The 12,222-nt window shown below is 33.7% G+C and overlaps 1 long non-coding RNA gene across 1 annotated transcript; it reads right to left on the reverse strand.

Moving 5' to 3' along the window:
- Window positions 1-4,056: 4,056 nt before the first annotated feature.
- Window positions 4,057-6,015, reverse strand: LOC133853767 (uncharacterized). The gene is made up of 4 exons (XR_009896734.1): window positions 5,854-6,015; window positions 4,726-4,796; window positions 4,352-4,484; window positions 4,057-4,247 (listed from the first exon to the last, which is right to left on the reverse strand). It is a non-coding gene; the product is annotated as an uncharacterized LOC133853767 (long non-coding RNA).
- Between the last annotated feature and the right edge of the window lie 6,207 nt (window positions 6,016-12,222).

Below are 12,222 nucleotides of genomic sequence, written 5' to 3' on the forward strand. Positions count from 1 at the left end.
GATCTCAGCAGACAGCAGTCATCCCCACCACTCCAAACCCATGTGAAATCATTCAATTCCTATTCTTTCTCTCTCCATCTCAATCGCAACTTTGATATTAATTTCCAATTTCGTGGGATTTTTTTTTTTTTTTTTTCTTAATGTGGGTCGAATATATTATTAAATTCTAGTTTCTATCTAATTCTTTTCATTTTTTTTTCCTTATTTCTTATTTCTTGAATTTTTTAGGACGAAGGCTCAGTTTGTTTCGACGTAAAAAATATTCCTCAGAAAAAAATAATTTTTTTAAAAATATTTTTCGTTGTTTAGCTCGTACGGAAAATAAGAGACGGTAGAAAATGACTAGCGACTTCTGACATCCTCTGGCGGTGGTCTAGTAGAGGTCCGACAACTTCCAGCTATGGTCCAACATAGGTATGACAACTTTTGGTGGTGATCCAATAACTTTCGACTGTGGTCTGACGAACATCAATGATTTGAGAAGAAGAAGCTCAAACTCAGAAAATTGTTTACGGTTTTTAAAAAAATAAAACTATTTTATGAAAATTAAATAAGGTTTTTTTTAGTTAACTGAAAATGTTTATAGTTTGATCATGATTTTCGATTTTCGGTCGTACTAAACACTTTATTTTTATTTAAGAGTTTATTGAAATTGTCACTTTTAGCATTATAAAATAATTATGAAATAAAAATGTAATACATAGCATTTTTTAAAAAAAAAAAAAAAAATTGGATTAATTACTGTTTCGGGAATCAACTAACCATAATTCCGCTTTCGATAGATGCGCATAAAAATATGTAAGCTATTTAATTACCAGAGGTAAGAAATTAGCATAAGAAAGAAATTAAGAAAAATGTTACAAATGAGCTAGGATGAAAATTAACGAGACGATTATCAATATATCAATTTTTAAAAAAATAAAATAAAAATTATTACATTAGTTAGTTACTAAAATAACATGATAAAGTTAATTAATTTGTTTGTTTTAAAGTATGGGTGATGGTTCATGTTTATGTATCTGGTTCAGGTCGTATCGAAGCATGAATATAAGATTATAAGGTTAAAGACTCATCAAACCCCTCAACTCTAACCAGTTAATTTCGTATTGGATTTATAGGTCGTATAAAAACTTGTCAACCTTAAATGTCCCACGTCGAGTTCGAGTCTTGTCAATGCATGTATGTAAGACTATATAGGCAGGGACGGAGGGAGGGGGAGCTGGCAGGGGCCATCCCCCCCCCCCTCCCCGCAATTTCTTCAAAAACAAAAAAAAAATATTATAAGGTTGGAAAATAAAAATTTTAAAAAATAAAAAATTTAGTCTACTGGCTCCTACAAAAAAAATAAAAATAAAAATTGACCACTAGCCCCTGTCCAAAATAGCTTCTGGCTCTGTTCACATATATAGGTCAATTTTAACCCGACCAACCAATTTAATTAAACGGATCAAATCTCTAAATCTTAACTAACTGATCTAGTGTTGAATCCGTGTCAAAAATTGACCGACCTAATTTAAAAAGGCGGCATTCAAAGAATGTTGTCTTATTATGTGTAAAATTCAAAGCAAGCAAGCCAGTTTGTTAGCAGCCTCATCGATCTCTATCTCTATCGAGCATAAGTCGATGCAGTGGGGCTCCATGCATGTGAATAGTGTGCTATTATTGAGAAATTAATAAGCAATTGGAATTTGAAAAGGTTTCCAAACGTCTTCGGTCACCTTCCAACTCTCTCCTATGCTTAAAGACTTTTTGTTTTTTTCACCTTTACCGCCGGGGGTAGAGCTGAAAAATAATTTTGGTGGTTCAAAACTAAACTAATAACAATTTTGAGGGGTTTATTTTATAAAAATATCAAAAATTTAGAAAAAAAATAAAATAAAAATCAAAATTTTTTTACTTTTTTGAAAATTTGGAGGGTCGGAACCCCATAAGCCTTGGGGTGGTTCCGCCATGCATATATACAGTATATACAGCCTTATGTGGCCTATTCCTTTAATTTTTGTTCAAAGTTTAAAGGATCGAGACATTTTCGACAAATTTGGGTCATTTTTTTCTTTTTTCTTTTCTTTTTTTTTTTTCTTTTTTTTTTTCTTTTTTTTTTTTTTTTTTTTTTTTTCATTTACGTCCCATGTCTTTAAAATTGGATATTAATAACCAAACGATTTTGATAATTTCACTTATACTCCGTTTGTTTCGGCGTAAAATGATTTCTGGAAAATGATTTCGGCATTTTCCGGTGTTTGGTAGGAGCGAAAATAATAGTCAACCGAAAAATGATTTCTGTTTGACCAAAAATGCTTAGTAAATTTCGGAAAATGATTTACGCTTTTTAAAAGCGTAAATCATTTTCCGAAGACGTCAGACGCAGTCGATCTATTTTAAACGGCACAGTCAACCTTCACGTTCAAGCAGCCGACCACCATCGAAATATTGCCGGTATCGGAATCCAACATCTGTTAATGTCGCCGGAATCTGGCGACGGAATCCGGCCACCTTCGCCGGAATCCGGTCAGCCAGATTCCGGCGACCAATCTGACCGGAATTCGGCCATCTGGCCAGAGAGCCGGATTCCGGCCGGCCCTGGCCAGGGAGGCCGGATCCCGGCCGGCCCTGGCCAGGGAGGCCGGTTCCCGGCCGGGATCCGGCCTCTCTGGCCAGATCCGGCCAGATGGCCGGAATCCGGCCACTTTCGCCGGAATCCGGCTATCCCAGATTCCAACGAAACTGTCCGGATTCCGGCCTTTATCTCGAATTCTAGTTATATTAGCCGGAATCAGGTGAAAATAGTCAGAATCTAATCGGTCAGTAACGGAATCTCGTCATCGATGATTTTTATATTATTTTACATTAATATTTTTATGTTGCGAATAAAAATTGATTTTTATAAGTTAATATGATTGAATAAAAATATAAAAAAAAATATTTGCGATTTTCCGTACGCGCCAAACACAGAAAAATGCTTTTGACGGAAAATGATTTCCTGAAAAATGACTTCCCTGAAATCATTTTACGACGGAAACCATTTTACGTCGAAACAAACGGAGCATTACAGAAATTTTGATACCACATTTTTGTGATTTTCACGATTTTTATTTCATTTTAAAAGAGAAAATATTATTTTATGCATTATGTACTATATAGTATTCTTTGAAAGAAGGAAAGGCACGTGTATAAGAAAGAACATTGGAAAGGCATGGTTGGACCCTTGGTGAAGTGGGCAAGAGAGAAGCCATGGTTAATGGTTTGATTAAAAATGTGTCTCTTCCAGGCGCGGGGCTAATCTTTGGCAAGCCCCCAAGCCAAAGCCAAAGGTTTTTCAAAACAAAAAAAATTAAAAAGAAAAAAAAAATTAAAATTTTACTCATAAGTTTTTTTATTTTCTTAGTTTTGGCCCCTCCAAAAAATTTTTATCTATCATAAAAAATTTTTTTTTTTATGCAAAACCACCATTTATAATATGTGTAGTAATAACCAAATCCTCCCACATTAAATCACAATAATGGCAATAAGGGTCTGATATTAAGATAATTGATGTTATACTATGAACTATACTTATTACCAGCAAGACAACACTTGAAAAATGCAAATGCACTAGAAGAAGTAGCCGGTCAAGAAAAAAGATCCACAGATAGAGATTATATAAGATCAACCAACATATCCAAAAAATCTACCAACAATACAATAAAAAGCTATTAACAATACATTAAAACTTTGTCAATACAATATGATTCTGCAATGATGCTTGACAATCATTATCCTTGGACTCACCCCTTACTCTTCCAATACTCAAATCCTTGAAACTCTCCCAAGTGATTTGCATGCATTCTTCCTAAAGTTTAATAATCATTGGACAGATAGCTACTTATGGAAAATTTGCACAACAATCCCAACGATAAACCCTATGGAAACAAATATAACCAACACCAAACACAGTAAAAGCTAACTATTAAATTTCAAAACATCACAAGACCACCTAGCAACCCCAAAATCTAAACAATCATCGACTAAAATTACAACATCAAAACACATATGTTATGAAATAACCATATGGACTAGAATATATATTTCCTTGGGTATGGACTAGAATATACAATATGATACATTTCTTCAGCACAAGATTATTATTTACAAATACAAATCACTTTTACAACCAGCAATTGGTAATTTACCTGTATCACAGTAACACCACCTGACAATATCGCAATCCTTTCATTTAATTTTTCCTTCTCATAGTCTTGCTCTGCAGCCTGCATGAGCATACCACTTTCATTAGCCTAAAAATGATCAAAATGAACCAAGCACTCACTAGTGTATGCATGAGTGGGTCAAAGAGAGGATGAGAGATGTATACCTCAATTAGATTTCTAATTAATCTGTGCAACTCTATTGTTTACTGCTTCCTGTGTACTTCCACCACCAACACTCATAGTAGTATCCTTGGTAAGCACCACCTTAGAAGCATGACCGAGTACCTCCTTGCCAAACTTTAGAAGACATAAATTCACACAACCAAAGAAGGATAAAAATACAAGAAACTGAAATTTGAACACATAAGTTCACTCTAGTCATGGATAAGTTCACCTTGCTGTTTCAAGCATTTTCAATATATTTGGGACATCATTTCTAGGAATTTTGACTCCATGCAGCATACAGACAGATATATTTCCAAATTTTCCACAGATAACTGTAAACAACCTTTTTACAGACACAAACAAAGACATGTACCTTGTCCTGACCCCTAACATCCCAAACAGTGAAGCTGATGTTTTTATATTCCACCGTCTCCACATTAAATCCTGCATAGAGCAACTCCAATTATTTAATAAATAAATTCATTGAGAAAACCTTCATTTGAATCACAATAGGGATAAAGGATAATTCATCACAACTAATTAACGAACACCTAGGAAATATACAAGTATTTCAAGGAACCAAGACAAGATTCCCAAGCGACAATAACTAATTAGCAAATATTCAATCAAAAGACCTGAATATCTTTTCCCATTCTGATATTTTTATTCCTACATATAATTCCTGCGTGAATATAGAAAATATGCTTGAAGATTCAATCACTACAGACCTTCCCTATAAACGTACATTATCATGATGGTCACACAGCTTCCATATACCCAAAAAAAAAAACTAACAAATCAAAACTAACCAAACCAGCACCAACACTCAAAGATGGAAACTTTATCCCCAAACCCACCCAGCCAATGATTAATTCCCAAATTAGTGACCAAATCCAAAACTGAAATCAAAAGCCCTCGCTAATCAAATTTAATCCACGAATAGAAACTCAAATTCCAAAAGCCAGCAAACAAAAGAAAAACTTCACCCACCATCAAATTTTCACAATCAACACCTATACACCCAGGAAAAAAAAAACCGAAAAAACTGAATTCTTACAGATGCGAATGCTTGGGCATGAAGAGTTTGAACAAAAAAAATTCTTTTTTATAAGATAGAGTTCAAAAAAGAATTTCAAAAAATATGTAATGAGATTCAGACTACTATCAGATGCAATATTCTAAAAGCTTCTTTGGATGCCATCTTTAGTTTAAAGAAAAACTCCCAAAAAAGTGTTGCACAAAGCTTTCAAATGTATTGCACATCGAAACACCCCAGATTCCCCAACAGTTAACATTCAAATTGTAGTACTACAAATCCCAATTAACTTAATCAACTGTCCTCAAGCTATCAACTTTAATCCATCAATAGAAGAAACTAAACAGATTCCATGTTTCCTTCCACTCAAAATTATCCAAATCCCCCAATAATCAGCTTCCAATTCCATATATTGCAACCAAAACAAATACACAATTAGCAAAAACATTGACTAAACCCCCAAACCTTGTGCCCGACGACCCGGACGGACTGGATCAGATCCCGCATGGTGTGCTTGACGATCTGCCCCTCCAGCACGTACCAGTCCAGACTGAAGAGAGGGTTCGTGTGAGCCTAAGGGAGTGTGAATCGTGGGGAGTAGGGTGCAGAGAAATACAAAACACAAGAGAGAGAGACGAGAGACGAGAGAGAGGGGCTTCAAGGCAAAATTTTTAATCAAAACGGTGCGAAATTTTCATTTTTCAGAGAAATTTGAGTCTCCCGCTTTAATTTCAGCTTGCCGCTTTTTTCTTTTCTTTTACAAAAAACAAACAAGTTTTTCTCAGCGAATAGTGGCGACTTTTTTACGTCGCCGCTATTGATCATGAATAAAATAAAATAAAATAAAATAAAATAAAATAGTCTAATTGTATCACGATGGGTCGTAAAAAAATAAATATTAAATTCGTCCAATAAAATTTTAAAAAAATTTAAAACTTACAGAAAAAAAAAATTAGTCCAACAAATTTTTTTTTTTTAAAAAAAAATAGTTAATTTTTTTTGAAAAAAATAATACCTCCTTCACTATGTCAAGTTTGATCGATTATTTGATCGTATAACGGTCGATCGAACTAATGCTGTGACGACCCATTTTTTGTTTTTTTTTTTTATACAAAACATTTTCATATACATTAATTTCTTAAAATAAAACGGTTCACAGTGGCACGACGATATGTCGCAAAGCCAACATAAGGTACATACCCCATAATATATACCTGCTAAATCAGAGTATAACATCTATTTACTATGCAGCAGAAAACATAAACCTAATAGTAGAAATCACAACTTAAATATCTATCATAAATTAAACATAAACAAGAGCCAACATTACATCTATCTATTTAAGTCTTTCTTCAAATTAAATACATAACATAAATAACTTTATACAATAACAAGTGACACAGGCGTCACGAGTTATAAAAAACCCACAAAACAGAGGACGCCTATGGTCCCGCAATTACGATCGTCGCGGCGAGCTTCGGTCATAATATCTCAAGTACACTTCTACTATGTCATCAACTACGACCGGAGTACCTGCAGCCAAAGAAACATTATCTATACGGTTATGGGGGTTTGCTACATCCGTATACGTGGAATTATGAGCCCATCGTCTTAGCATAAATAATTGCACTAAGACCTTAGAGGTATACTATTCACTGAGTTTTCGCAAACAACCAACTTTTCATTTTTAGACCTACGTACACTATAATAGCTACCAATTTTTATAAACTTTTGTTTGAAAACCCTCCATAGCTGATATAGTAAACACTGACTATTATAAAGCATTTAAACATACTAGGCAGCTAAGATTATACGTAGAAGATTCATTATAGAAAACAATGACATTTAAATCATGCAACCATCCGATAAAAATATACATAAGTTCTTCCCCATATAAGACTCTTATGCATATTAATACGTCTAGCAAAACTACCCATAGTATAAAAACATCACTCATCAAAACCATGCTATAAATGATCATGCAATACACATCATGGGAATTACGCTAAGAACATCATGGAAATTAATCCAAGCATCATGGGAGTTACCCCAAGCATCATGGGTGTTACCCCAAGCATCATGGAAATTAATCAAAGCATCATGGGAGTTACCCCAAGCATCATGGGTGTTACCCCAAGCATAGTTTCCCGTGGGTTATAAACCTCACTTCGATGGACGTTTAGCGTTCATATGCATATGCCTCATGCCTTAAAACAATATACATTTCATTTCATGAATCATGCCTTTAACACATATTTTCTTTATAAAACATAAACAATTCTACATGTCATTTTTTAAACAATTTGCATAACTTAAATCTCCAACTTATACTCACTCTAAAATCACATATCATATTCATACTTCAAAACATTATCATAATTTCAATATACTAAGTCCAATTCATGGGTTTCGGAATGGTATGTCAATAACACAAACCAGTGCAACTTCTTGTAACAAAGATTCATAAACCAACAAACTAGGAAGCAACAAACACCTGAGTTCTGCTAGCAAGAAAAATTAAAAAAATTAAAAATCTGATTATTTGCATCATGCAGGACACAGCTCAAAACTCATAATAACCTGATTATTTTTCCCAGTCTACCTTCAAGCTGGACACAGCTCAAAACTTATAATAACAAGAATAACTGTTTCATAAAGTTTTCAAAAGGGAACAATGTCACCATTATGGTTATCACAATCTCAGAAACTTCTTGAAGCCCTGTATCCAATGACTTACTAATCAAACAGCTCAATGCCTCCATCAATAAATTACTATGATTTGGCCAACTACCAACTTATGTTTCAACACAGAGAACAGGGTGCAGTATACATACATAGGAAAACAGTCAAATATTTGTCAAACGCAATGAGATACTAATGACATGTAGATGTACAACTTAAAATAACATACATATTTTCTGTTGTCAATGAGCTTTAACCCAAATAACATCTCTTTTTCATGTAAGAATAAGGTGAACGCTGAGGTCATGGATTCTAGACTCAATAGGGGTGTGTGTGGATGTGATGTAGGAGACACCCATGAAAATAGATCTGTTTGTGCTAGAGATATTTCAAGATAAAAAAGAGAGTAATAAAGATCAAAATCACTGCCAAGAGACTGGTCTTCTAGGCAATACAGCAAGAGGAAAAGAAAGAAAACAAGTTTCTCTACTGAAAATTATCAAAGCTGAGTAATAATTAGCTACAACAATTAAAGCATACTCTTCTAGCCTCGAAAATCTAACAAAAACTACATCCTAATCCTTGAAAATAATAAAAGTCTCATCCAGCCAAAATAACCTAGATAAACTCAAACACACACACATGAATAATGTTATATGCAAGACTCCTATTTCCCTCTTGTCCTCCCAAATGTGATATGACTTTTAAAGTCACAATTGGATTAACCCTAATTTGAGTTGCTCTTGTATACTTTTTGTAGTTGGACTGCGTCCCTTAGTGCTTTTTTTCAGGACCAAGAGAAAATTTTTGTGCATATAATAATCTGAATTATGGAGAAAAAACATCAAAAGAATTATTGGCCTTGTTTGGAAAGGCTTGGGACGGAACAACGTAGTGGACAGGAGTCATGAAAAGGGATTAGACGACTATGCAATTTTAATATGAACTACTTTGGACAAATTTTCTAATTGGATTTGGTGAGTGTTAGTGCTTCCCCCACCTGGACAAATATATATATACATGAACTACTTTTGAATAATGCCTTCAGTGCTTCTTGATTTGCACAAAATGGAGACTTTTGTCTCCATAAGGTAGGTCAATTGGCTAGAGTTCACAGCTCATGTAGTGGAGGTCACTAGTTCGAATTTTCCTTCCCCCTCTTATGTGGACATGTTAAAAAATAAAAATAAAAAAAAATAATTGCCAATTGTGAAATTGGGTCTTGAGGCATAATTTCAAGTTTAAAAAGCAATTATAATTTCCATAAAAGAAAAAAAAAAAAAAAAAAAAAAAAAAAAAAAAAAAAGAAAAATGCTCAAATTATGTATAGCTAGCTGACTAAAGTTAATGCAAATAATAGAATCCAATGGAAGCTAATCGTATCACCTTTTTCATTTGAGCACTCACAATTACGTAAGCCTCCATTTTATTTTATTTTTTTCAAACCATGAAGCACGCCCAAGCTTAATTAATTTGCCCAAAATTCAGAAAATTTATCTTTTCAAATCGCAAGTAAGATGATGTTTTTTAAAAACGCAGAATTTTAAAGACTATAATTTGCGATTTTAAAGGTTAAACTATAATTTTGTCAAATGCTTAACTGGGTTTTTAAAAATCATTTTTCCAAATTGCACATTTTAAAATCGTTATTTTAAATCGCACTTTTTAAAATCGTAAATTTAAACATACCCTAATTATTACTAGTACAATAGTGCTTCCCCCACCTAAACATTTAAATATATTAGTTTTGGCTAAAACTTTTACGTGCTTCTTGGTTTGGGGTCTTGGGTCATAATTTGAAGTTTAAAAAGAAAGAAAAAGAAAAGGAAACCAAAAGTAGTTGTAATTTTGAAGCTATTTCCAATACAAAATACTGCTCCCCAGAAAATGAGGGCTTCTGCGCTTGAATTATTCAAGACTTGCCAACAATATCTTTTCCGCAAAGAAAATCATACGCCACTCAAAGGAGCCATGCATTAACCAATCAAATATTGTTCCGTTCAACTGATATTTGATAAGACCGGAATTGGCCCACTACTCCCGAGTCCCGACGACGACCCTTGCCTTCAAGTCTTGAAATGATGCATGTGAGCTTTTACATCAACATTCAGGAAGATGGATAATGGGAATTGAGAAGAAATTTGCCTTCGTAGACACGTACCTCTATACCGCTAAGTGTGATGGGCCATAATTATTTCTTCTGATTCACGGCATAAATCACAGGAGTCATGAAAAGAGTGTCCCCACTATCCGAGTTCGGACGACGACCATTGCTTTCAAGTCTTGAAATGATGTGAGCTTTTACGTCAACGTACAGGAAGATGGATAATGGGAATAATTGAGAAGAAATTTGCCTTCATACACGCATACCTCTATACCTTTGATCAATTGGATGTGATAGATATATAAATTTAGAAATTAAACAAGTTTGCCAATATATCTGGGAGGGTTAAGAGGATCAACTGATCCGGTCTATAAAGACTTATACGTATCTGTTGACACTCAAATTCAATGCAATAGGAATAGCTCTAAACTAATTTGTGTCAGTTCCTCTCTAATTTGACGACTTTTGAACTACTTTTACGTGCTTCTTGGTTTGGAGTATTTGGAGCCTACGGCCTTGAATTAAAAAATAGCATCTATCACTTTTAACTATCATTATCAATTTTCCTTCCATTACCAAACAAAGCTATTTAATAGATGCGCATAAAAATATTTAAGCTATTTAATTACCAGAGGTAAGAAATTAGAAGAAGAAATATATTAAGAAAAATGCTACGAATGAGGATGGAAATTGACGAGACGATTATCAAGATGTCATTTTTTTATTTTATTTTTTTTTGTTAAAAAAAAATTATTACATTAGCTAGTTACTAAAATAACATGATAAAGTTAATTAATTTGTTTGGTTTAAAGTATGGGTGACGATTCATGTTTGCATATCTAGTTCGGGTAGTATCGAAATATAGATATAAGACTATAAGGTTGAAGACTTATCAAACCCCTCAATTTTAACCAATTAATTTCGATTTGGGTTTGTAAGACGTATTGAGTTTTCAATTTCAAGAATATAATCCTTAGGTACCTCTATCACTTTAATGTACGTCAAAGTTAATAGCTTGTCCACACGTCAACACTACAATGCAATGCCACATCAAAAAATACCAAGTCGTCATTCATTAAAAAAAAAAAAAAAAAAAACTAATCAATCTAGCCTTGAAACTTAAAAAAACACAAAAACTGATAACCTAAAGAGCAACTCCTCGATAACAATTTTTTTTTTTAATGAATGATTTGGCACTCGCCACTTGCTAACATGGCAATGCATTCGAGAGTTAACATGGATGCTAGCGTGTTAAATGAGATATGTGTGACACGTTAACTTTGACGATAAAGTGACAGAATGACTATTTTAAACTTTGGCAAAACTTAAGGATTGTATTCTTGAAATTAAAAACTCTAAGGCTAAATCCAAATCAGATGAAAACTTAGGGACTAGATATAATTTTTCCCTTTTTTATATAGCCGAAAGTAACAATTTGGATTGCTGCAATATTAATGGTGCGTTTGAAATTGCGATTTTGTAGACAATAATTAAGTGCGATTTTAAATCAAATCGCATAACTAAATCATTTTGGAACTACGTTTTTATTATATTTTCTGCATTTTCAAATCGCATGTAAGATGATGCTTTTTTAAAAATGCGAAATTTTAAAGGCTAAATTGCGATTTTGCCAAACGCTTAACTACGTTTTTAAAAATCACATTTTCAAATTGTTTTTGTAAATCGTATTTTCTGAAATCGCAAACCCAAACGACTATAATTATCACTAATACAGTAGTGCTTCCCCCACTTAGACATTATATACTAGTTTTGGCTGAAGCTTTTACGTGCTACTTGGTCATACATATACATATAGTAATTTTGAAGCTATTTCCAATACAAGCTGCTCTCCAGAAAATGAGCGCTTCTGCGCTTGGAATATTCAAGACTTGCCAACAGTATCTTTTCCGTAAAGAAAATGATACACTCAAAAGGAGCCATTAACCAATCAAATATTGTTCAGTTCGATCAACTGATATTTGATAATTAAGACCGGAATTGGCCCACTCCCGAGTCCCGACGACGACCATTGCTTTCAAGTCTTGAAA

The sequence above is a fragment of the Alnus glutinosa genome, chromosome 13, assembly GCF_958979055.1.
Source record: "Alnus glutinosa chromosome 13, dhAlnGlut1.1, whole genome shotgun sequence".
Classification (NCBI taxonomy): domain Eukaryota; kingdom Viridiplantae; phylum Streptophyta; class Magnoliopsida; order Fagales; family Betulaceae; genus Alnus; species Alnus glutinosa.